This window comes from Scatophagus argus, chromosome 1 (assembly GCF_020382885.2).
Source record: "Scatophagus argus isolate fScaArg1 chromosome 1, fScaArg1.pri, whole genome shotgun sequence".
Classification (NCBI taxonomy): domain Eukaryota; kingdom Metazoa; phylum Chordata; class Actinopteri; family Scatophagidae; genus Scatophagus; species Scatophagus argus.
In genome coordinates this window covers 16,300,308-16,327,940 of record NC_058493.1, presented here as the reverse complement: position 1 = coordinate 16,327,940, position 27,633 = coordinate 16,300,308, and the positions used below count along the sequence as shown (strand labels likewise).

The following is a 27,633-nucleotide window of genomic DNA, read 5'->3' as shown; positions in this document are numbered from 1 at the left end:
TGTTGTAATCTGCAATAAACGGAGTTTATCGTAAGACACCTGGATATTATCAGTGCTAATGGCCAAATAAACATTTTAACATTAAGGGAAATAACACATGCTTAGAGACTGAAGCTGAGATTAAATCGTCCTGAGGCGTTCCAGCTTCAAAATTTTGAACTTTGATAAACTCCACGTATTTCAACCTGTGCACAATCCACTCATCTTTCATGTTCAGACTGCACACAAAAAAAAATAAGAAGAATTTAACGATGATAGGCTTGATGAAGACCAAACACTACAGGCTATAAAACTTCGAGCATTACGTGTGTTCCTCGTCTCATACAAGAGTGTGGATGCTTGGATTCATTTGAATAAAACAGTAAAATGAAAGCTCATAACTGAATTTTCAAAAGTGAAATTCAGCCTTAGAAAATGTGACGCACACGGAGAAGGATATGAAAGACGTGCCGTTTTTTAACAGTCAGCTCAATGTGTCAGTGTGTCCAAGTTAAAATCCAGGTTAGAACTTTTACAACACTATTGTAATATAAAAGAGACTAATTGTCTGAGGGATGTGAAGGCATCCACAGCACAGAGGTTTCAGTATTTTCCAGTGAAATTGGGAAACTCTGCTGCTTTGTATTATCACAGTATGTGAAGCAGATTCAGCTTTTTCCCCCCCTACAAATACTTGTTGAAGTTTCTCTGTCTCCTATATGGATGTGACAATTTATTTAATTTATTATTATTATTTTTAACAATATGTGCCGCGAGTGTTTAGAAAATAGAAATAGGTTTATACTTCTTACCCAGCACGCCAGTGACAGACTTGTAAGAGTAGCTGTAGCACACAGGGATGATGGGCAAACAGGTTATCGTGACATCTGTTACGAAACTGGTGGGAACACGTAGTCAATACGTGTAGGTTCTCTTAAATAATAATAACTCCATAAATGTGTGACAAGGTGACGGGGTTGTATCAAGGCGTTTGGTCAGCTCAGGCCTGCATGCATTCAATTTGCTGTAGTCTGATGGATATTCTGTTATTATGACAAGAAGCCCGGATGGTCAGTGTCTCATTTCGTTTTGATATGTTTCGTGATTAGGAATTTCTAAACGCCTTAATGGTCGATACATCCATAAATTTGTTGATGTTCTCCTATTTTTTTTTTCTCTTTTCGAAATAAGCTTTGCGTAAAACACTTCGCCTCTGCGATTGATGTCCCCTCGTTTCCTCCGAATGAAAAGACTATATTGCAAAAAATCAACCTTTGAGTGTGTCGGTGCTCTTTGTTATGATAATTTTATTGTTGATTCACAGAGGGAATGGACAATCCCTCACCCACAGTACGCACACTTTCGGTGCAAACAGCTCCATATATAGTCCTGGTTCACTGAATGGTCTACAAGTAGCAGCTTTCATTGATCACATAACCTGCTAGGTTTATTGAAACAATAGCTACGGATTTGATAGTCTGCTCCAACAGTGAATTCCGATACAGAATTGATAGTTAAATGGCACATCTACTCGGATCCAAACATGACCCAAACATGCTATAGAACCTGAAGTAGCCATTGTACAACGCTGTATAAGAGACAAGCCGTAACCGAGATAATAAAAAGCCCTGAGATATTTATTTTTGCAGACGTGTGTTGAGCAGAAATCCACGGCAAAGATAAATCTAAAGCCCGTTATTATTTTCCTAAGATGGCACACAACTGATATGTTAAGCAGCCTCCTGTGCTGTTGTAGTAGTGGAGAGGGCTGATGAAACATATAGGCTGTATTTTATATTTTTCAAAAGCCTTTGACTTAAAGGTTAGAAGGGTTATGAAACCCCCATGGGACGAGGCGTTTCAACAGATCCAATAGCATTAGAAGAGGCTATGAAAATCAAACTTCTTATATTGTAGCCTATATGACCAAGAGCCAACTCCCCCTCTCCATCTCTCTCTCTCTCTCTCTCCCCCCTCTCTCCCCTCTCTGCTGCCCAAATATATAGTGTGCTGTAACACGGCATTTCTCTCCAGCACTTGCTGCTTTCCATGAGCCGAGGCAGGCAGTGATACCTGTTTTTAAGCAATGTGCTGTATAGCATTCCGCTCTCAGGAAACGAGAAAGCTGCATTGCCCCGTCGAACAGCTCGCATTTTTGCAGTGTGAGAGGCAGGAGAGTGCAGGAATCTGCTGGATTTGTGCGTGTCTGCTCTCTCGGGAAGAAGAGATTGTAAAAATGAATAGGTTGAAAATAGCGTGCGAGAGGAGTTAAAGGGGGCTATGAGATAATAAAAGAGTCTGGTGTAATTTGAGGCTTGTAGGAGGCAGCTTCGAGCCAGCCAGTCGCCTAAAGCGTAACAATACAAACTTCAGTTTGCAAATTTATGCACAGACCTGATTGACATTACTCCATCAGTGACCATATTGAGTATAGTGTAGGCTAAATCAAAAGAAGAGCAGCCAGACGGAGGCCTTGATGCTTTTAGGGCCTATGCATCACTGAAAAGGGGGGGAAAAAGGGTGGGGGGGACTGACAGGGTCTGAACCTTTTGTGTTACCAGCGTTCAATTGCGCCTCTCTGTGGGAAGGATAACTGTCCACGTGCCAGCCTCAATAGGCATACATCGATGAGTGGCATTGCAAATTCAACACAACCTGTGGCTATGACAGCCCGTGGATATGACAAAGAAAGGCAGAGTAGCTTAAAATGCAAAAACACTCCGTAGATGTGGGGCACATGAAAGCCCTTGACCATGCCCAGAACTACAAGGAACAAAACATGTAGGCTATTCAAACGGAGGGCAAAGCCTCATAATCGGTTTTAACGTGCCCGGACCGCTGCTCTGCGACGGGGACTTCGCACACCCATGTGCACCGCTTGTCAGCTCGTGGAAAGAATTATTTTAATGTGTCTAAATTAAATGAAATTCAACTTTGTTATTTTTATTTAGCCTGTGTATCAACTATTGTGTGTCCGAGCGCGTGTCAAAGCACGCACGCGCAATCCCAGACAAAGCTCACAGAGAAACCGAGGAAATGAGCAGGGGTGAAAGTGCTTAAAGATAAAAGCTGCTATCGAGAAAAGTCATATAACTTTATAAAGAGATAACAACCATTATATTCCGAAGGATTTGGGGATTTAAGATGCTGAAAGGCTGCAATATTAACAAGGAGGGTGTCAGTCATATGTTCAGGCTATGGTAAACAGAGATGAAAAGGGCATCAGACATTCTTTCAGAAACAGTGTGAGACATGCTATGAAGATATTTCTACACCAAAACCTGTTGTAGGGAGACTGGAAGCTTAGGGTGGAATGCGAAAAGACTTGTTTTTAAAAAAATAAAATTGGTATTTTACTGATGAGGTCAGTGAAAGACACCTTCAAAGCACGTGCAGCGCCTGTAGGTTGGGTTCTCACCTCGGTGACCAACTTGTAAGAACAAGTTTCCCATGGAGGACGAACCCTTCTCCAGTCGCTTTAGCCATTTCTGCTTGTGAAATAGTGATAACACTCAGTGAAAAAAAAACTTTTTGACTTGACTTCGATTAATAGCACAGCAGTCTCACATAATTTTAAAAAACTTTAATTTGTTCGTGGGGGGGGGACTTGATTTTAATTTTAAGAAAATACGCGTATGTTTATTTTCATATTAGTCGTGCTTTATCTTTTCATGCTCCTGGACTGAATAAAACCGTAATGGCTGCACTGTTTACCACTACATCGCTGCACATATGAGAGGCTGCTGTCCGGCTCTCCATGTGTCTAGGGTGGATAGGGCAGCACAGCCAGGTGCAATGGGAGCGCCCTCTTATGTTCAGCCTGACCACTGGGATCAAGCTGCGCATCAACTCTTTCACAGGAGCCAAGCGCCTGCGGACCAGCTGGTCGTTGCAAAAGCGCACCTTTGCCTTCCAGTCCAACGTTATATATTAGACTGTCCAGCATGTAAATGATGTATATTAACATAGTCGTGTTACTGCATGGTCAAAATGGATGCAGACAATCCGCTACGGAAATCACAAACATTTCAGACAAAACATTTCACCAGCATAGTTAGTCAGACTGTCTAACAGGCTCGTCTAACAGTGCATACACTGTCCGAAACTGCCATCTCTTTTTATTTAAGCAGTCATTTGACTGTTATAGGGAAACCAGGAGCAAGAGCCCAACTCGGATCAAACTTGAACTTGTGCCTCATTAGCGGAACATCCATCAGAAATAAGCACGGTTGATACAGACCTACATGTTAAAAAAAATAAATCACTAAACATATTTTTATTAAAAAAGCAACTTTATTGATCCATTCTGATTTTTTCCTGACCGCGGATGCAGGATGTTTTACACTCTAGATGGTTTTCAACCAGCATTCAACCACCAGTGGACAAATGGACTCGTTCAAATCTTTGCAGGCTTTTCTTTCACTTTCCTTTCTGAAGCAACGTTTGCAGATGTTCGGACGCTGCAGCCGCCTGTGGAATCGCAGTGTCCTTTTTTATTCCTGTGTCATGTTTGGCAAGCGGAGAATTTTGTTGAAGTGGATATAATTCAGTGTTGTGTGTGTGTGTGAGTGTGTGTAGCCTTCTGTTTCGAAATGAAATGAAACTTTTGTAATTGCTGCTGTTTTACTGTAGTGCTGTGCATGCCTGTTTTATGGCACGTGTTATTATTACAGATCATTTATTCATCATTCAACTGGTTCACTTTATTGGAGATGCATAAATGTTTCCTCACAGCACAAATCTGCCCTGACTGTCTAACACGAAAAGGCTAAATCTTGTACTGCTGGACGTTTTGTTGAAAACGTTTTTAAAATGTTGTTCTGTTAAACAAGTGTGTGCTTTTCTCTCATTTTTTTTCTTTTCTTGTTTGTTGTTTTTTTATTTTGTTCCACGTGTTCTGTATGTCTTATTATGGGAATGTTTTGGCTACTGTTTTTCTATTTGTTGACTCGTTGACTGAATGTTTATAGCAAAACATTTTCATTTATTTTTGACAGATGTTTTTATTTTGATTGGTGATCTGAGTAAATAATACTCCTGTATTATTAAAATTATCTTGGACAAAATTTATCTGCCTGTTTTTTTTTTTTTTTGTTGTTTGTTTGTTTGTTTTTTTAAATTTTTATTATTTATTTATTTGACATTTTTTTAACATTACATTCAAATATTCCTGGGAGAAAATGTGAAATTGTTTTCTACATGTTAATGCCATATCAGATGCAGAGCATGAACGCAGGAGCACAGCTGACACCATATTTCTGAATGCAGTCTGAGGGGGGAAAGAAACAGGACCTGATTTGTGCTGCTGGTGTCGTGATTTTAGAGTTTGGAATATGTAAAAAAAAAAAAAAAAAAAAAGTCGGGCGGCCGTCTGGTCACTCTGCCTCATTTACATGAGAAGAAGGCATATCAATTCTTCTCTCTCCCTCATCCATTTACTCGTCCTGCCACTACTACCTTATTAATGATCCTATGCATTATTCAAAAACAGTTTGGACGTTTGCATTTTGGAGAAAAAGTGGCGTTAACACATAATCAATCCACATCTGACGTCTGCCAATATTTGAAAAATGTCGTAAAATATCCAAAATGTTCGACGTTTGCTTACTTCACTTGTTTGTCCAGAATGTTTCATCCGCTGCGATAAAAAACCGAATAAATGAGCGCACACGCACAAACACGCGCACGCATGTACGCACGCACGCACGCACGCCCCCCTTCCAAAAAAAAAAAAAAATCAACGAGTGTGACTCTTGTGTCTCTCCCCTCCTTCCTCTGTGAGTGTGTGTGCATGCATGATGGTGTGTGTGTGTGTGGGTGTTATTGGTGTCGCATCATAGTCAAAACGAGTTGGAAAATCAAGAGATGTTAATTCTGACATATTATTATTATTATTATTATTATTATGACAGAAGTGCACATGTACAAACATCTCCCTCAAAACAATGTAAATAAACACATGCACAAGCGCACACAACAACAAACCAAAGCTGCGTGTGAGCCTGCCAAGCGTCAGTGCAGCCTCATCACACCTCACACACCTTCAAGTTCAGACTACAGACTACATTTGTGCAAGAAAATCATTTCCAAAAATCATTTCTTCTCGTGTGTTTCAACAGGAGATACCTTAACAGTTTGCCTGCTGCTAGCCGTCAGATCTCAATATATAAGAGCACCCAGATATAAATTCCAAGCTCACGAATAGCAAAACCACTCTGCAATCAAATGCGCAAGAACACAAAATAAATAGTGATAAAAAAACAAAAAATAAAAACAACACACAGAGGCTCACGCGCTTTTAACCACAGTATCACAACGTGTCAGCGTTTCACGCCATACTGTCTAGTATATATGTCATTTCTAAATTGTTTTTGAGGCAAATGCGCTCTTAACTGAAGATCAGTTTGCAAAGAAAGAAATTAGCACACACCAGGCCTTCTGACAATACAGATTTCAGGTCGGGAATGAAGTGAATAATGGTGAAATCCTGAGAGCTGCTGTCACAGGCGCTGGGTGAGGGACAGGCGGGACTCGTGGGGTTTTACGCGCTTTGGAGAGGCTCAGCGAAACAGAGGGATCCCAAATGAGAGCCATATGACCACTCCAGGCAACAGCAACACTAGCTGGTGGTAAACCGACCCAAAACAGAATCAGGGATCCCTGCAACGCCCAACCTTATTCAAATGCCACTTCGTGCTCGCCGCATCGGCACCTGAATGTAACAAACTTAAAGAGAGTAATTTTCCTTGATGTGGAGAAGAGGCCCTTAACAGCAAGACGAGATGAAAGATGACAGGTGGAAGCGACACAGAAGGCAAATACAGATCCAGGCTTATCGCCAGGGGTCAAATCCAAATCCTGCGTCACACACACACACACACACACACCCAAACAGCCTCTGGATGCCTCAACATCATCTACAATGTATGGCCGGGGTCAAACAAGGCGGCAATAATTCCAAGTTTGTCTTCTGATCAAAAAGAGACGACACACTTTGTACACAGAGTTTTCAATAACGTGACACAGTAGTTAAGTTTGTGAGGCTGTAAATACACCAGATTACACACCCAATTGCTCGTTATTGGAGAACGAATCAGCCATAATGACTCGTACAGTTCAAATCGATGACGTTGATAGGAGGATAAAAACGATGCAAATGAATGGATAATGACAATTAGTCTTTACAATGGACACGAGTAGCGTAAATACAGTGAAAAAGCCTTACATTTGTTTTTTCCCCTGTATATACTCAATGGGTTTTCAGTGTCTGACAGTGACACGGGCCCAGTACTACACACATCCACGCGCTAACAACCACGCACTCTGTGGGTTGCTATTCAAACAAGTGATGCAGACGTCGTGCGGAATTTTGCATGCGTGGAAATCAACAGCTCATATGACATCATTCCACACAACGCATTGCCCGTGCAGAGAAAGTGTTTGTGCAGCATCTCAGTTAAATAAATAAATAAACAGCCCCCAACATGCTCATCTGAATCGTCATGCCATCAGACCTCCAGAGCTGTGGAGGAGCCTCCTGGACCTAAAGCCACAGACGTGTGGAAGTCATTTCAGATGGTCAAAGAATCTGTGGACATATAATTATGCATGTTTAACACCTATCAGCTATCCCAAACTTTGCCTCTGTGGCAGGAGATTCCGCCCATATTTGCTGTGGGTGGTGAGTTTTAGGGGGGAGGAGGTAGGGGTCATGGAGCATTGCCTGTCCATCAACTGCTTTGGCCCCTGTGCTCCAAATACCTCCGCCGAGGTGAGCCATACTTACAGCCTCAAGTGTTCCTGGATCCAATAAAACTGAGCGATTAGTGGAGCTGTTCCCTTTTTAGGTGTTAGCTTGTTAAGGGAGTTATTAGTGAAGGTGTTTACTTTTGCTTGACAGACAGGAGGGGTGGGCTGAGGCCTTAAACCAGAGGCCCTGGCCCACTCCATGGGCCAATGCTCTCTTCACCCCTGACATGTTACTGCTGTGAGTACAGTATGCATGCATAAGTGTACAGCACCAGAGTCAAAGGCGCTACTGCTAGAAACTTCTTGTCCACCCAATTCACGAGTTGAACCATTCAACTAGGATTTAGTGCTATCACGCTGGCAGTCAGGGAGCTTGCATATCTGCTACGGGGAAGACACCCAATAAGAACACCTGTATCCTCCCTACCTGCACGCCCAGCTCACGTGGCCTGCTTTCCTGCCAAGACTGCTGTTGTGTTATGAATTTCAGCACCTGCGAAACGGTTGGCTGACCTCCTTCTTGTGGCTGAAATACTACCCTTCACGTAATTCACATAGCACAGCACGTACTGTGGTTTTTGTTTAGCTCAGTCGTTAGTCTGACTGTCTGTCTGTTGTGCGTGAGAGACAGGAGGTTTGGTGCTATGGAGTGACTCATGGCAGAACAAAGGGGATACAGTCCTGTCTTAACTGTGCTAACATATGCACGGGCTTTCATGTGAGCGACATCATGTTAGGAGAAATTAGGAACAGAGTAACAAAGCTTCTAATTCCGTCAAATATGCGGATACTGAATAATTTTACTGAATAATTTCTAATATTGTGCATCTCCACAATCTTGTACTGTATCAGCTGAGTCTAATCCAGTTAAACAAGTTGTTTTGCTGCTTATAAGGGCAAAGAGATATCAAGCATGAAAAACTGCCTTTGAATTCCAAAAGGTCATACCATCCCTGTGGTCAAATGACAGGCAGAGATGTGATATTCTTTTTAAAGCCCACAGGTTAAAATGTGTGCATTGGATCACAGATACGCATTAATTAACTTCATGCCAGCTTGAGAATTAATCTGGAATGATCAAGCTGGTCTCTTGCTCACCTTGAACATGAATTACAATTGAAATTTGCAATGATTTTATGCACAAATGTGCTATTTTTTCAGGCCTATTTCACCATAAAAGAATCATTCTACATACCCCACTGTGTCTTTGTTACGGTGAGCTAATAGACTGAGGCTTCCTCAAATCCAACCAATAACCTACAACAGATTTCTACACAATGTGATTGTGTAATACAAATATAACTTCTCAGGCTGAAAGTAAGCGGAAACAGATTGTTTTCTCACCATGAAATGTTTAATTTAACTGTAAAACGCTTCGAGATTTTTTGCCTTGTTTGTCGTGTCTGACGATTGTGGTTTCATTTGAGAATGTGAACCAAACATACAACTCGCACTATCCACACATTTAATCTGCAAATTGTGTTTTGTACTCTCATGAATGTATTGCACTTTCTTGCTTGTATTCATAGATTAAAACTGACTCAACAACATATGTAAGTAAACTATTTTTTATGTCTATTTTTCTTGTATTAAATTTACTAAGGAGGCACATGACAAGTAAAACTAAGAATTACACTCTTAATTGTAAACTTAACTATCATACGTGGACATGAGTCACAGAGTGAGCTTGTTATTTTCTCCCAACCCCACCCAAAAGACTGAGACATTAATTGTAGTGGGAGTTTCAAATTTACCTTGTGTTTCAATACGGATGCATTTCCAAGTACATATGCAGCCCGTGGTAGAATGCACTGTATTTCTCTGCAAGCTACAACACAAATGTCCGAGCCACACGCTGATAAAGTGGAACCGTGATATATATTGACATTGCTTGTGCATTTTGAACATACATGTGAAATATAAAGCACGTAACAAGACTGATAACCTGTGTTTTGTCTATTTTTTGATCTTATGTTTTTGAATATGTGCAAATACATTTCCCGAGGAAGAAAAAGGGGTCGAGACAGAGGAAACCGTTTTTAGAGTATTCTGTTTAGAATTGTAAATGCATTGCATAGGCCCCGCTGTCCAATTACATATATCTTTCATGTATGAAATCATGCATGTCTTTCTTTGTAAAAGGGGGAGGGCTTGGCACAAAGGGAGCAACCCCGACTGCAGCAGAACAGTGTGCAGCCCAGATGAAAAATAAGGTCTAGTGTCGGAGCCCTGGAGCCCTGGGCTAGGAATGCAGCTCCATCAGCACACAGGCCAGGGAGGGGAGCTGCTTGCCTCCAGACTGGAGCCCTCTCCACTCCTGACTCCTGCTGTATTATTGTTGTCCTATCGTGAGGCAGCTGACCCTTTAGCTCCTAAATCAGACTTTACAGAAAGCACATTTCAGATCACATCCTTAATTAGCTCCATGACAATAAATATTGTTTCTTGGGTTTTCAAGTGTTTTGTTTTCCCCCATATTCTAAAAATAATCTTTAAAGACGCAGGAGAAAAAAAAAAGTGGCTGCTTATTTATTTATTTATTTATTATCTCTTCTTTCATTCTCATTTTCAAAACAATGACTTGCTGCTGGGGACTAAATTTGAGTGACCCAAATTTTGTTAAATAACTTTGAACTTTTCAAACAAAGCTCTTTGGATGCTTAACAGTATAAATTAATGCATTCACTATGCCCCACTGCTGTCACTGTCACTTTTTGTACATTTACTTAATTGTATAAGCACTTGTTATTTTTAATTAGGCTTATTTTTAGAGCAAACAATAATGCCTATTTTTCCTGTAGCAGAGGAGCTAAAGTTGACAGTTTCATCTTTTTTATGATGGAGGAAAAATACAAAACCTTATCTTAACGTCCTTATATCAGACTCTATTTGATTCCAATTCATTGCCTGAGAAAAAGCTAATTCTAAAGGTTACCTTCATCAAGCAGAATAATTTAATAAAGTCCAGATAATCTGGGATCAAGCCTTCATCACAGTCAGAAAAGGTGCTGACAGTCTTGTGGAAAACAACTGGGAAACCAGAGCCTCACAAAACTAGGACAGTGACACTAAGTCCAATCAATTTCAAAGTTTGAAAGGAAATATTCATTTTACAACCATGTGCTATGAAGCCCAAACGCACGCATGCATCAGAAGTGTTTTAACACATTTCTGACCCAACATTCCAACACACACTCTATATCTAGTCTTACACACACCAGTCACACACACAGAAAACATAACACACACACACCCATAAACACACAAAATCAGCAGTGATATTTTAACAGCTAAAAAAAAGGAAAAAATCACCTTTGTCAACATAGTAGACTAAAAAACACACACGCTGAAACACTCACACATCATCACCACATCCTGACTGGCAGCAACACTGATAAGTGTTAAAGAAAGTGTACAGTAGGGTGTACACCGCAGATCTGTCATTGTGTGAAACCAGAAATGAGATGCATTCCTTATCCATGTGAACATAGGATTACTTTTTTAAACAGTTATATATGTTGGTCTGCAGCTTCATGTGTATGCATGTTCACACCGTGTGACACATGTTGTGGCTAATGAGAATATGCTCATGTGCGTGTGATCCAACCAGTAACGCACACCAAGTTGTGTCATGTTTCTAGCACATTTGCTCAAGCTCTGGCTGGTCATTGGCCAAATCTTTCAGGGGCCAGTGAAGAACCCGGAGCAAACGTCCATCAACCAAACAAACCCAACATATTCAGAGCCTCTAATCCGAGAGGAACAAACAGGTGAGCAGAGCATGAAAGCGTTTTTTTTTTTCTATCAGCAAGCCTTTCCTTTACACAGACTCTGAAGGCAAGCTAACTATGTGGGGGGACACAGACTGGGGACAAGTTAGCTTCAAAGCCCTGAAGAAGTTAAAGGGCTTAGGGCTCGGACAGCAGGAGCATGGGGGACTTCACAGCCTTACCTGATGGGGTTTTTGGTCTGTGTTGCCACCACGCGGAAGCCTCTCTGACTGTGTTTTCTTTTCAAGTGTCTGTTTGAAGTCAGCAGGCAGAAAGGTCACGCCCTCTTGGTCACAGCAGGTCCGTCGAAGCAATGGTGGATGGCCAGTGGCTATTGCTAACGTTCAGACTTTTGTCTTTGTATGCACACACACACACAAAATAATAATAAAGGAAAATGTAAAGCTATCGATCCGGTGCCTGGGCACCTTAAGAAGTTTTGGTGACGTACTCCTAGAAATCCAGGTATTTCCAGGGTTTTCCAAAGCTATACGGTTTGGGGTTTAGGGACTCCCGGGTCACAAGAAGGACAAATCAGGACGACGACATCACCTGGAAGGAAAAAACAAAGAAAGAGAAATACAGTTGGAAACATGCTTTGAACACAGTAGGAAATCATGACAGCACACAGTTCCATTGCAGTCCTTACAGAGCACCCACAAGTTCTATGCCTCATCCCTGCAATCTGAGCACTTAATAAATGCATTTCAGGAGAAGCAAACCAGAGCAGCATGATACCATCAAGACTTCAAAATTAATCAGCTGTTTTTAGAACCAACAAAATTAATCTATAATTATTTGTATGCTACTACTGCAGGAAAGCCTCTTATGATTCCAAGATTACATTTAATAGTAAATGAACCGCTGAGAGTAATTTCTCATCTCATACCACTGAAGACTTTTAAAATGAGAAATGAAAAACGATTTCCGGAGAAACTTAATTTCCCTGTAACCAGAACAAGACATATTCCTGTAATAGCATATATAATTGGCTGTTCTGCAGAGGATCTCCCATATACGACAACAAAGTCTCATAGACAATACATATTTATTCAACTGTCAATTCCAGCAATGGGAAAAAAAAAAACGTGAAAAAAAAAGACTTTGAATTCCACATGGGCCTGGTTTGTGAAGCTGGGTAAATATGCTCGTCATATGTTCCAATAGTTCCACAGCGACAGAGATTTAGTTAGGGAATACAGGCGGGAGAGGCAGACAGTTTGTGATAACTGAATAGCTCTTTTGAAGACACTTCCATTTTGAAACCTTGTGCGATTATTTTTACCTCTGTGGTTAGACTTGAGTTAAAGCCCATGCTTAATTGTTCCCAGGAGTTCTTACTGTGGTGCTGATAAGGAGCTTGGGGAGCAAAATTTAAAACTGCAACAAAAATAACCAGACTCTTGCTCATTGGCCACAGGTCTGAAAGAGTGACAACAGGAGATCCACACAGTAGGAAGAAAGATAGGTTAAAAAAATAAGAAGACAGACAAACAGGCAGACAGACAGGGGCAGAGGTCTTGAGTGATTATGATGGGCTTACATCTGAACGGTTTTATCAGTTTCTCTTCATCCTGATTTTAAAGTGTGCTCAGCTGTCCAGAAACAGGTCACTTCTTTATGAAATATTAACTGAAATAATGACCTTTTTTTTTAAAGCCATCTCACATAAAAAAGTACACAGTACATTACTGACTAATCAATCAATAAATTATCAGTTACAGCAAACAGACAGCGGTGCTGTTAATTTGTCGTCCCTCTCCCTTACTCCATCCAAGGCCGTGACTTCCCGGTTTGTCAGAGCGACCTGTGGGAGTGTGTGTGTCGGATCAATAGCCCACCCACAGCAGAGCCGCGGGCCATCCCTGACCTGAGCTATTGATTAGGCCTGGCTCAGATGCCAATAGCAATGTGCTGGATGTGACACCGGGCTAAGACAGGAACTGAGGAAGGGGGATTGTGAATTGCCAGTGGCAGCCCCACAGCACACCGCAGATAAAAGTCAATTCCACTTAACCAAATCACTGACAACTAAATAGTTAGCGGACAGAAGAATGCAGAGAGTCTCTGATGGCAGCAGCTGGATGGCTTTGGGGATTTCCTAGCAGCTGACCTGTGTCAGAGAAGACAACAGGCCATGGGAGCCACACTGCGACATGCGCAGGCCTCTGTTTATGCAGGAAGCGTGACCTCTGCCTGCACGTCACTCTGCTTGTCTTTTAACCGGGTCACTTTTCACTGTGCGAGCTACACCTGGGTCATCAATACATGAGGGAAACCATCTCTCAATGGCTCACTCTGTGATGATAATCTATTACCATCCCTAATGCATTCATCAGGTCTTTGCTCACTGCATTTTATTCTAGTATCTGTCCAAATAATCTACAAATAGGATAGTTAAAATATTTGACTGATGTATAAGGTAAATATGTACAGAATAGTGTTAATACTTCATGATGTTGTGTCCACTTTTTTCTTGTAGCAAATCACCAGATTTCTAATAGCAGCTATTAACCCAGCTTTACAGTAGCATTTCCTGTGGCTGCACACACAGATATAATGCAGTGCCACTGAAGTTGTCAGACTGCTTTCTATCCATCTTGCTCCCAGTAATTACAAGTCCATATTAGAGTAGTTTACATGTCACTTTACCGGTCCTTTGCCTAGTGAATGTAATTCTGTGGCCACTGCCTCCTTGTGCATTCAGCACCCATCTATGGCTCCATATCTCTCCCAGTAATTGCTGAGTGACAGAAAGGCAATACTGACCACTTCATTATAGGACAGCCAGACTGACTGGACACTGGCCTCTTGGTTCTAGGTCACCCTGACCAGACTGACCTTATCTGCCCAGGTCGTCAGGGGTCAGTCACTCAGAATTTATAAGGACTTTACTAGAGTTGCCGTGGGTGCCATACAGCAAGGTCGCCTGACCCTGGCAGACTGCTTATATCGGGTATTGATTGCAGTTTGTCTACTTCAGTTGAGGTTGGACTAATCTCCCAACACTAGGGTCTCAGGGGCAAAGGCTTCAGTGTAAAGTTAAGTATTGGAAGTAACAAGAGTGATGGTGGGGCGAGTGGATACTAGTGACCATAAGAGGGGCACAACAAGAGTTGTGGGGCTTTGGGGTTTAAAAAACAATATGTGTAAGAACAGCGAGATGCTGTAGCAAGCCTGAAGCTACAACTGCTGCTCAAACCTGGAAAAAGGTTCTATTCTTAGGGTGCACTTGGGGGATGAAACTCTGTGCATGACAATTTTATTGAGTAATGAAATAAAGGATGTTGTAGAGAGATGTATTACAACTACAGTACTGCACTTTGACTGAATGAAGGCCTGCAACACAGATTCTTCTGTGTCTTCCTGCTGTCTCACAAACAGACAGACACAGACAGGATACCAACCATTTATATGGATAAATTCAACATGCACTATTATTATACTTATTGTCAGGAAAATTCATTAATCCAGCTGTAAAAAAAAAATTAAAGTCTTTCTGTCAAACATCTTTAGCTACAGCATGTGGATAAAGATATGCGTGATTGTTAGTCTGCAACTAAATGTATATTTGTGTGTGTGTGTGTGTGTGTACCAGCTTGTGTCTGTGTGAGACCCTTTATGTACATACTAAAGCATCCCTGATGCTCGTTAGATCTTGTCTCTCGGCAGCTGCTTGGCACCGTTCATATTAAATCACAATAATGGCAGATGAGCTCTCGCGCCAGAGAGACAAGCATCTGTTTGAAACTGCACTTTATTACACTTTGTTCCTTTAATCAAAAAAACTATGCGAAAAGATAACCCGGTTTTAAAAATCTCAGATAAACAGCAACGATTGCATCTTTAAATAATAAATGATCCCCTGCCTCCTACAGACGTGAGAATAACTGAAAATAATTGAAGACAACAATGTCCTATAAGAGCACCACTCTAGCAGTGCTGATTCAGAATCCCTCATAACTTCAAACATTCAGTCATAAAGTATGGATAATCCACAAAAGAAAGGCATGCGTCTGTTTACAATTTTCTTCTAATTAAGGCTACAGGATGGGGTCTACCTTTGGTAAAGTTGATGTGTGTTTGTTAGGCTTCCTGAGAAACTGTACCACTGGCAAATTAGGAATGGAATACAAAACGAAACAAACAGTAACACTCTAATATGATCTGCAGTCAAGGAATAAATATTTCACAATCTGTCTACATTTGACACACTTTCAGCTGAGAACAAAGGATTCATAAACAACAAATTGCCCAAACTCGGTCTTGAGACAATAACCTTTTTGGCCTGCATTAATTCACGTAATACAGCAGTGACTGCCACTTCACAACTTCACGACTGTGCGTGCAATCTGTCCACCATTTGTTTGGAATTTAAGAACACATTGTTACTTCTTTTATAAGCCGACGAGACGTTTCTGTTGGCAGTCACGGAAGGAAACAAATCAAGTTAACAAACAGAAATCCAGGGTAAGCCAAATCAGGATGGTAAGGCACTTTTAAAGATGTATGCAGAAACAATGAAAGGGACAAAACATAATGATGTGCTACTTTATAACCGCTAGTGCCCAACACTGATTTGCCTCTACATGGAGCCTGGGCGAATGACTGGTCTTAAAACCCTGGAGATGATGATACACAACAGCATTTTGCAGTTAAAGGCCAATGGTGAGGGTGAACTAAAGTGTATGGAGAAGCAGGTAAGCACCGTGCTGATGAAGGTGATGTTTTCCATTCTCCCTCTGTGAGCCAGGACAGCAGTGTGCTGTGTGTCTGAGAGGGATAAGGCAGTGCTTGATGATTAATCACTGGTCATAATAAAGCTTCTCACCATGAGCACACAGTCCAGCTGATTCTATGATAGGACTGGGGCCGATTAGAAAAGAGAAATAATAATTCCTTACAGTGCATTCATAGTACACTCTAATGATATCTTCTGATTGGACCTTGCGGAGAAGATAATAAGGGCCGTCTTCAGAATGGACTCTAAGATTATTTCTTTAACTTCATGAAATGGGGCCACGGGCCTGGATGCTGCAGATTTGAGGATTAAGATAAGCTGACCTTTCACATTATGTTGCCTTGTATAAAAGATGAAGTTTACAGTCCCTCATCACATTAGACCTTATCAATGGTTAGAGGCTCTGTGAAGCCCCTTTGAACATCACAATGGTTTTCAGGCTGGTATACAACAGGCCTCTACCCCCTATTGTGGGATTACTGTGCATGTGTGTGTGTGTTCTGAAAGGGGTGTGTTGCGGACAGGCGTGCTCGCCTGTTTGGACAATACTAATCCAGTTTAAAAACTTTATTCCGCCTCCTTCTTTTTCATGGTCACGTAGGAAAGAAAAACACTTGAGACTGGTTGGTAAAATATTTCACGCCTCGGTTTAAATGATGTGGCCTGATACATTGAACAGATTTGACAGCGCCGTATTACTAGCAATCAGTGTATATCAAACATTTTATTTTTTACACATCACACATCAGGCTCAGCCTCTGAAAGCCCATGTTAAGTCTTCATGTTGTTGGGACAGGTCGCTCTGCCCCGCTCGTCAGACACTCAAGAGTAGAACGGCAGACAGCATTTCATTTCCACAGCTCTCCAAAATATCATTGTCATAAGCCTGGCATTGAATCTCAACATCTAAGTATTCTATGAAAAACAAAAAAAAAAAAACAACAACTGTCAAATGGAAGGCAAAGTGCCACTTGTTTCAAATGCAAACCAGCATGTTTAAAACATTTTCTCGGGTCAAGTGATATTATCTTGAGACTACAGGAGTGATCCACCTGTCAGTTACAAACACTGTCACTTGTTTCAATCTGAAAACAAGTGAAACTATATTTGAAACAAGTCAAACGATCTCACCCCAATGGCAGAATTGTTTTCTCTTGTTCGAGACCAAACTAAATTGAAATAAATATTTTACATTTTACTAAATTTTGTGTGTTCACGAGCATTCTGATAGTGAGTGACACTGTTCGATCGTATTCGTGTTCAGCAGGAGCCGCACTCTCTGCTGGGCTGGGCTGAAGAGCTATAGGCTTTTACAGGCATCAGACTACCGGCCAACATCTTCAGGCTTCTTTGATGTGGGAGGCATTGCTTACCCCTATAACTTACAGCCCAGCTCTGCAGGGACTTATTTTTATAACCTCTATTATTTTCTATCATAAATATTCAAATCCAGATCTTAAATCCAGAGCTTAGTGGGGAGAATAGCCAAAAACAACATGCGGCTCTTCAGCTTCCCCCAGCTCTCGCTCTTCTATAGAAAATCATTATGAAGATTAATACAGAAATCAAATAGAATGCCGAGACGAGAGTGTAGGACCCAGTAAAAATAATGCACTCATATGAAAGACTCGGGATAGAAATTTTGGTCAAGGATCTTGGGCTTTTTTTTGTTCTTTATTTGTTTGAGCATTCTGACACATTCTGCATTTCCTCCTTTTGGCTGTGAATTAATATTTGCAGCTTGAATATTAATCCTGATTCAGTAGTGGATTAGTTTGCTATTGTCCCCTCTGTGCTGAGCCCTAAATAAAGGCGCTGACATGGAGAGGAAATCTATACCTCTCTGCCCTGCAAACAAAGACCTCTGCACCCAGAGATAACACATGTCCCTGCAACACAGGCCCCCCTACTCTACCCACATGCTGGATCCTCCATCTCCCTCTCCCTTTTCTTTCTCAACCCTCAATTCCACATTTCTTTCCCCTCTTCCTACCACTCTCACTCTCTCACTCTCCCTCACTCTCTCTCTCTCTCTCTCTCTCTGAAAAACTTTGCCATGGTAGATTTGCAAGGCAATTGTGCCCTTAAACCGCGCCTCTTCCTCAGCTTATACCATGCATTTTCCAGAGTTTATCAAAGAATACAATGGGGTTATGCTTTCACCATTATTCTCCAGGCAAGAACAGTAATTTAAATGCACCAGTACTACTGAAGCAGGGCGCAGCCCTGCTGTCTCACCATGGAACAGAGAGAGATGAAAATGCGTTACAAAAAACGTACTGCATTACTTTGTTGACCTTTCCTGTTCTCATAGTTTACAAACAGCTGTGAAGCTCCTTCCTCTGGGCTCTTTGTACATCAGAGACTAGGACTGATGGAGGCACGCCATGCTTAAATGAAGGGCTTTTTCTAACTTGCCTCAGTTGTGGCTCACAAACAGAACCTAACAAACACACATTTACTTTATCTTTACCGCCAAAGCAGTTGCCAAAGTGAGGGAGGAAATGCATAGTGAAACAGATATGATGGCATCCTTTCATGTAAGTATATATTTTAACACACTGTCTGTTCAACAGCGAAAAAAAAAAAAAATCTAAACGTATGCACACATCAATACAGCCACCCACACACAGAAACAAGTTTAATTTCCTCACACATTGTAATAGCTTCGGTGAGTATTTTTCAAAAGTTAGTCACTGTTTTCATAGTATCTGAAGCTAAAGTTGCCCTACTATTTTGATGCAACTATATGTGTAGGCCACAGTTCATCTCAGACTTCTGTCTAGATGAATTGCAAACTGCTGTCATGACAATAATAAAAACATATCTGCAAGCTCATAAAGAGAGAGACGCACACGGACACACACACACATGCACATACACCATGTTTTATCACAATATTGTGAAAGCAAACAGAAGCATTGAGTATTGTGCCTCAGGTGGTGGTTCTACATGTGTGACCTAAGGCTGAATACCAGGTGAATATTAACAGGGGCTTGAAGAAGAAGATATAGAGGACAGTCGATGATGAAGACGAGAAGGAAATTAAGAAGGGAAAAAGTAGGGAAACAAGAAGAAAAGGAGACAAAGCGGGAAGAGAGAGATGAGAAAAGAAATTAAAAAGGAGGGAAGGGAGCTGGGGAGGAAGTAAGGAATCAAGGAGGACTTAAAATACCATCAAAACCAGAGCAAGATGGTGGAGTGCAGCAGACAGTTGGAGATGGGCCGGACCGGCCGGGTCAGCCTGATGAGAATGGGCAGTAATAGTGATGCCATTATGTTGGTAATCAATCCATTGGTGTCTGTGTGTCTGGGTGGGCAGATACTCACAGTCTACAAGGGGTTAATGGGAAATCAATGAGAGGGATGTGCTTATGAGCAGGACAAGGGGGAGAGAGCGCAGAGATATGGAGGGGTGGGGAGGGGGAGATAGGAACATTGTTTCCTGTGATAGCAGCATACTTCCCAGATGTTATCTGTCATTCAAAGAAGCACTATGGTGACCAGATGTTTAGGCTCAACATGGTGGAGTGGGTATACATCGTGCTTGGTGATCAATATAGGTCAAGAGCATGGTCATATTTATCGCTACTGCACACACACAAGACACTGATGTCTTCTGAAGCACAGAAACATGTGCTGAGCAGAAAGAAAATTATAAATATATATATATTAAAAAGTCACACCTTGGTGATTTGCTCACTTATTTCAGGAGGATACGTCCTGTTGGTGTTTTCTCATTAATATGGATCGTATGTCTGGCCGGCATCAGTAAAATCTCCTTCTTATGTCCATTACGGGAAAACAAAGGGGAGCGCTGATTTGGAAAGAAAGGTGAAATAAATGCAGCAAAATTCAGACCGAGTAGTTTTCTGAAGGCCTGGGGGCATTTGGGGAGGTGGGTAGGGGGTTGGAAAGGGGGAACCAGGAGCAGGTCCCAGTGCAGTAAGGCTCTTTGTAGTTTGAGCAGTCTGAACTAGCCAGAGGCTTACTGCTATAACCCTTAGCTCTCAGAGAGACTGTTTGGGGAAATTAGACCACAGAGTAATAATTAATCAAGTAAACACTGAATTGCTTTGATTTGGATTACATTAACATATTATCAATAATGTATTAATCAAATAGAAATAAACACCTCTGCATAATAGCAAACTTAACTAACTACAGTTGCACACTTGATATAAAAGTTGGTCTTCTTCTTTAAGTGAGGAGAAAACCCACAGCAAACTGGAAGCAGCCGAGTTTTTATGGTTGCTGAAGCTACACCTCTTGGCACTTTACTGTCTCTGTTCATCAACTCCTTTCTTCATCACTGCATCACCCACTTCAAGTGCTTCTACCAAGAGGCAAAAAAATATTAGGAATTCATTTATTTATGCTTAACAATGGGAGAATGCATCATGCAGAATAAATATACACACCACTGATGAAGCACTGAAAACACAATGCACGTAATTTGTGCAAAGCTACTCCAGGTTTGATTCCAAAAGTAGCTAAGTGGATTGAGGAAAAGAGTTAGTCACTTTTATCATTTGCAGAGGAGTCGAATCAGCTCTGCTTTTGTATTTTCACTTAAATGCATGTTCTGTTTTTCTCAGATAAGTTGTGTTGTTTAAAAGCATCCGTTCTCGCCTAACGCTTTGTTCATTGGGGGAACTTCATGCCCAGGGATTTTCTAAACACAATTCATCAAAGTGGAACGGCAGTCTTTTTTTTTCTGCATTCCTAATCCTTTTTGCTGCAGATGAGAGATTTGCTGTTCAGACTCATTAAGATTAAAGCATTTTGCCAGAGTTATTTAAGAATGCAAAGTTCCATGTGAGACCTCTCAGAGTTCAGAACAGAAGAAAATCCTATCGACACGCTCGGTGCACTGGGGGCTGATCTTAGCCTATATTTCTATATTTGGTGTCAGTGATTGAGTGATAGCATGTGAAATGGTTTTTCCTCCTGCATTATGGTTTAGAGTTACAATCACTTTTCCATTCTTACCATCAGTAGGAGGTCACGGGAGCAAATGCTCTTTTTGTCTTTACTTGTAAGACTGATTTGGTTGCTTGTGAATGTATTTACTTACTATGAGGTACCAGTTGGTTTTAATTAATACGTCTGGCTTATTTGGTTTTATAATTAAAACTGGCAAGCAAATTAGTTGTCTTTTGTCAAAGGAAACACTACATTATGCTCATAGACTGTAAATGTGAAGTTAACTAGGTAATGCTTTGCTTTCTAGTATCATTTTGGCAACACAGACTTTGGCTGGGGTAAGCGTATCAGTCATCTGGTTGGACAGACAATAGTTAATGTTTAGCTGGAGGAGATGGCTGTCTTTTAGCTGAAAAAGAAATTATCATTGGATCGGACTGAGTGTTAGTCTTCAGCCTAAGGATTTTTAATATTAGCTTTTTTGGCCGGAGACTCAGTAGTCTTTTGGCTGCTCTAAAGCTGGAGAAAGGCTCAGATCCCGTTGTTGGGAGAACACAGCTCCAGTCTCGGCACCTTTCCCAAACTTTCCAACTCCAAGTGTCGCAATCTGGTTCCATTTTACAGCTGGCCTTGAGATTGTAACAGAGCTCCTTTCTCTCCCTCCTCAACCGCATATTTAATCCCTGTGCTTATGTCAAACTTAATTACAGGACCTTGTACGAAAAAATAACAAGTGAGCCTTGTAGGGGTTGGAGAGAGAGAGGAAAGGAGAATATTAAGAGAGGGAAAGAAAAGAGACATAAGGAGAATGCTAAGAGGTGTGAAGGGAGAAAAGAACAACAGAGATATTTAATCTGAACACCCAGTATGTTAAAAATCCAAACATAAAGCTTTGATGTGTCTCGTTTTTATCTGACACTGGAACAAGCACAATCTATTGGGAAAAATCAATAGTACTATTGATTGCTAACCAAATGTACGGGGCAATTACGAGTGGCCTAAAACACCAAAAATATATCCTGTATCTGAGCCATAAAGCAAGAATCTGCCTTGCATCCACTATAAAAGATGATAATGACTAAACTACATCTTCAAATGAAGAAAGGCAGAGAAGGTAAGAAAGGGTCCTAAGAGGTCCTGCACCCATATCTTTTAACTTACAACTCAGCAAATTCTCCTGAAGTGTCACAAACCAAGAAGAGATAATCATTAGACCAGGACAGTCACCCAGTTTGTATGTGTGTGTATGTGTGTTGCACATAAAACTATTTACTCTGTAGAAGTGGAACAGCCGGGGAGAGAGATGTTTAGTCTGTCAGTTTAAAACTATTACCTCAAACTCTGAAAATATGAGCTGAGCCTGTCGTGCATCGACACAGAGAGACAGCACTGTGAAGAACAAACCTTTGAAAAGTCTAAATCAATTTTTGGGGGAGTAACATAACAAACGCTTCACCGCAGTGAAGAAAAGGGGATCTCTTTTTTAACAGTTTGAAAAGCACATATTCATACAATCTTCATAAGGCAAAACAGCATAAATGCAGTATACATGAATTCTTTTGAAAAGGGAGATGACAGGAAGGGAGAAAGGGAAAAGACACAGGGATGCTCCTCAGAGAAGCAAACAAAACACACAGGAAGGCCACCACTGCCATATGAAGCCCTCTGTACTTTTTCCCCGACATCGCCCACATTGCACACACCTAACCATCCACCCATACTTTAGGCCAGACTTCCCAGACTGGATTTGAGTGGCCGAGCAGTGGACCAGGGGAGGGAGAGCGGTTCCCATGCCACTGGAGCTGGAACTGGCGCGCCACCCGGAGGTATTTATAGCAGACCAGCACTAAAGGGCCGGGAGAGAGGGCATGCTTGTTTTCCTTTCCATTCCCCAGACACTTTCACCAGGCCTCACATGTGGGTGTTAAATATATACCCAAATACTGGGAGCAACGTTGTGGGGGCAGAGAATAGGAGGCAGTGGGCTTCCTTGGAACAGGAGTGGAGGAAGGGAGGGCAGAGAGAGTTGAAAGATGGAACAGGACAGTGGGGTCTGGAGAAAGAAAGAAAGAAAGAAAGAAAGATGAATTTGTGTATGCTTCCCAAGCTTGAAGAGGCCTAAGAAAGTAAGACAGGCTCAGTGCCAGCGACAGGACCCAGGCGATGATCAGAAGTTAGGGCTGAGCTGACCCCAGTGGAGAGGCAGGGGAAGGTCCAGACAAAACAAGGGGGCACTTGCAGTGAGGTAGTGATACAGTCCTGTTGTTGTTGCCTCCTTAACATCAAACGAAATCTGGATCCAAGAAACAGCCCTCCCTATCTCCAGCTGCTTCCTCTATATACTCTGTGATGTATGTCTCTCTCCAGCTAACGCTCTCGCTCTTTCTCTCTCTGCATGGGAATTCCAGAGTGACATTATTACTATGATGAAAACAGACCCTATAAATACTGAGCACTATGATGAATATAACAGCGATTACGGGGGCAGCAATAATTAGATCAGGAAAGAAAGGGAGACTCATTGAAGTTTGCTCTGTTTTTGTGTTTGGGAATTCCTTTCAACCGTGTGTCTTAATGTATGAAGAATTACAGAGGCAACGGCAGTGTGGTAATCATCTGGGTCTCTAGGAAGGCCTCCTGGGGCCTCTTCACTGATCCTCTCTCCCGTTTCAGCTCCCTCTCACATCTTGGTAAAAGCCACCCTGCTGTCTGTTTTTTTAATGATGGTTTGGCCAACAAACAATTAATAAGCTGCCCCACAGATGCCTGTTAAAAATGAACTAGCAGGAATTACAGAGTGCTCCCAAATGGGACCATCCAGCAGCTCCTGCTATCTTTCTGTCCAGTTTTGCTCGTCAGGTTTTTCCTTCGTCAGCAGCTCTCTAACCCACCCAGGCCCAGCTTAGATCTTTAAGTCCTAAGACTACAGCTTTAACAACACCCTGACCTGAGCCCCTGTCCAAATCCCAATTGTACAGCAGCCATCCCACTAGCTGATTGCGTCAGAAAGATTCCACAGCCATGGCCTCTGTTTTTTCATACTTGTGGGAAAATAGCAGTTCATGTTTCCTTGGATGCTTCACACATTCCTCACCCTGTCTTCACATTGCGGGGCCCCAGAGACTGGGTAGGGCCAAAGCCATTCAAGAGGAGGTGCTTGGCAGATAAGAGGTGTGGCTAAACGAAAAAGGAAGGCAATTTTTTTACTGTTTATTTAAGAGTGGGTTGCTAGGCGATGTGAAGTCAAAAAGGCACTAATTACATTTCCCTGAGTTTGATGAGTATACCAGAACTTGGACAGAAACTTTCCAGCTCATTTAACCTCTCAGGACACAGCTGGGAATTACAGATAACAGAACATCTGGAAGTCACAAAAATACTTCTCTAGCGTCTAATCCAAACTAATTCAAAAGTCACCACATCCTGCAATGAACAACATCCCAAAGCTAACTCAGTGACAGCACCAATATTTCAAATTTTGTTTGAGAAAAAAAAAAAAAAAAAAAAAAGGCCATGTCTGAGTGGCATTCCAGCTATTTGGGCAAAAGTTCAGGCATAGATCATAGATCTAGATCATGCAGCATCTTTTGCTCAAATTTCATCATTCAACTGAAACTGAGGTTGTGGAACCAGCTGTTGCCCAAAACAGCTATTAAACAAACTCACACACGTACTTTTGCGCTGCACAGTACTTTGTGCTACATAAGTTCAAATATCCTATTATTCTTCAACAAATAGGATATGATGGATATTCTAGCATATGAACAAGACAAGTATTTCAAACACTACATCTACTAGATTCACGCAATGCATTGCAAAACACAGCTTGCGAGATACACAAACAGAGCTTTCTCTGCTTGGCCACATTCAAGTTTGGTCTCATCCCAAATTCCTGACCTCAAAATTTCAAGACAAAGGTAGTTAGTCTTGATTTATGCCAGCTTCAGCTTAGGATGAAGAGAGCAGGACACAGTAGCAAAGCAATTAATTTTGATGCTGAAAACATTATTAATGGTAATGTTTAAAACATCAAAGCCCCGGCTGACAGAGACATAGCATCTCCACTCTGACAAGATGGAACAGATGAGCTCACTTGGGTCAGTCAAGGTGAGGCACAGGGGAAAATGTAATTTGTCTCTCCGTTGATTTTCATTGAGATTTCCTGAAGAAGCTGTGGTTCAGAGCAGGTTAAACTTTGTGTCTGTGGTAGGACTGGCCACCATATATCTATTCTCTGTCACTGGCTTGTGCGTCTGTCTAAACAGCACAAATAGTATAGTACACAGTCAGCACTGGACAACTAGGACAAGCCAATAGTTACACTTTGGACCGGAGGACTAAATTCAACTATTCAGCGCCAGCTTGGAGATAAGATGTAGGGGACAACACCATCAGCTGGAATATTTGTGTCTCAAGTTCATAATGACTGAGTCAGTCAGTGAAGACCCTCCCAGCACCCAGCCCCACCCTTATCCATGTGGACTCCCCACTGTAGCTTTGGGCAAAGGGATAAAGCTTCTCTCACTCCCACATACTCATTTACCCCCCACCAACACACCAATTGAACCAGGGAGTCTGGGGGGGGGGGGCACATTGATATTCACTACACATCTTCATCCCCCAGCCACAACCATCCCCACTGGAAACATTATTTCATTACATATATTATGCATTCAGCATAAGGGAGTTGGTGAATGTGCAATGTGCACATGTGAGTGTGGGTGTGGGCGAGCTCAGATGTTTCCATCTATGTATACATAGCTGTGACAAGCCTGCTGTAAAAAGAGTTTTAAAGAGGGTGTAAAAAGATATAACGCCTCAGGGGTCCAGTGTTAATGGTACTTAGTTTACTTTGCAAGAGAGAAGACAAAATATTTATTTCACACTGCTTTGTGTCAACATTATAAAAGAGATTTTGCAATTTTTACAATGTAGAGGGACAAAGTTTCCTGCAGAGTTCTGCATGAATTTTCTCAGTTCATTTGAGTGTATGCATCCACATGTGAATGTGTACTGTGTTTCATGCAGAGCAAAAGATAAAGAGATACAAAGAGAGAAAAACAGAGAAAAGAGTCCAAAAAGTGATGGAGATAGAGACAGACAGACAGATCTTTCATATGGTCCCTGCTCTTTGGGCCCTGGTCCAGATGTCACCAGAACAGTTTTTATTTGTTAATGTCTTGTTTTAAAAGCCCTCTTAAAAGCGCCTGCCGCCTTTCCCTTGAGTCTTTAAGTGGCCCCACACAAGACACTCTTGTCTGATGCGAACTGGAATCAATTTGGAAAAGAAACCATTTCACCTCTGATTAAGCGCTGCTCTGTCTCTGCTGTGGCACGCTGACCTTTCCAGAGGCCTGTCTTGTGCTGCAAAGAGGGGCCAGCCGGATGATATGCAGGACTAATTAGATTGATTGACGTCAGAAGGCAGGGCCTCAGAGTGGTTCGCATTTGAACCCTCAGCCATTTGTCAGGACGCACAAGCCTATCTCTGTCAGGGGTCTTTTGAGTCCCACAGCTCAGACCCGATGTCTGATTTCATTTTAATATGCTGTACCCTCAGTCTCTCTTTGCAAATATCCAATCATGCTTTCCCCTCTCATTTTCTGTATTAATTAACATTTTCCTCATATTTCAGGGGCAATTAAAAATGCAACATCTGCCCTATGTATTGTGATACAGTGAGCCTGGTGTGATACGGTGAGCCTGGAGTGCTTCAAGTCTTCAAGTTTTGCTTAACTCTTGTGTATTTTCAACCACATATAAAACTTAAAATATTCAGATTTTCTGGGCCTCACAGCACTTGTACATGTCAGAATCAGGCCAGTCAGTTCTCAATTAGCCATTTCGCCAATTTCTGTCTGTGCTGGCCTCTTTGAAATGGCTGCACATACAATGACGTGTCTCAGTGTGAGCCGCATGATTGCCATGTTCACTCTCTGTATTCCTCATCAATTGCTTCATGTCCCACCCTTGGTTATAGTTACAGTATTGTAGTGCCTCAGTTTAACATCTGTGTGTAGCACTGCCTTTGTGTAACATATAAAACATGGAAGTCCCTGGAGCTATAAAATGATGTAGACCAAGAGCGCTTTGAGTAGAGAGTTCAGAGGGAAGGAGCCCACCAGAGATGAGCCCTCAGTCCAAATTCCAAGCACTTTGCTTTATACACCCAGAGAAATGTTGCCTAAAAAGAGGCCTGGTAGAGAGAAACCTCACCTTGAGTTCAAGCGGATTCCTCTGCCCTCTTATTTGCTCTCGTTTGGCTGCAGGGGGAACGTGCTCCACTCTGACCTGGGGGCACTCATCCAATCAGCTCGCTATCTGCTGCAAGAGCCTCCATAATAGTGACATTTTTCCACCTCGTCAATAAAGTGGTGAAAGCCACCCTCCACTCGCTACTTGACCATTTAACTTCTTCCTGAAAAGGCCCTTTCTTTCTGTCTGTCTCTGTGTCTGGCTGAAATCAAT

At 41.8% G+C, this 27,633-nt stretch overlaps 1 protein-coding gene across 4 annotated transcripts in view; it reads right to left on the bottom strand.

Annotated features, from left to right (window-relative positions):
* zfhx3b (zinc finger homeobox 3b) overlaps window positions 1-27,633 on the bottom strand; it is a 328,411-nt gene that overhangs the window by 138,545 nt on the left and 162,233 nt on the right. For all 4 annotated transcript variants that reach the window (XM_046386999.1, XM_046386989.1, XM_046387010.1 and 1 more), the window contains one exon: window positions 11,681-12,050. The gene's annotated coding sequence lies outside the window, so the exon portion shown is untranslated. The remainder of the gene's footprint in view (window positions 1-11,680; window positions 12,051-27,633) is intronic.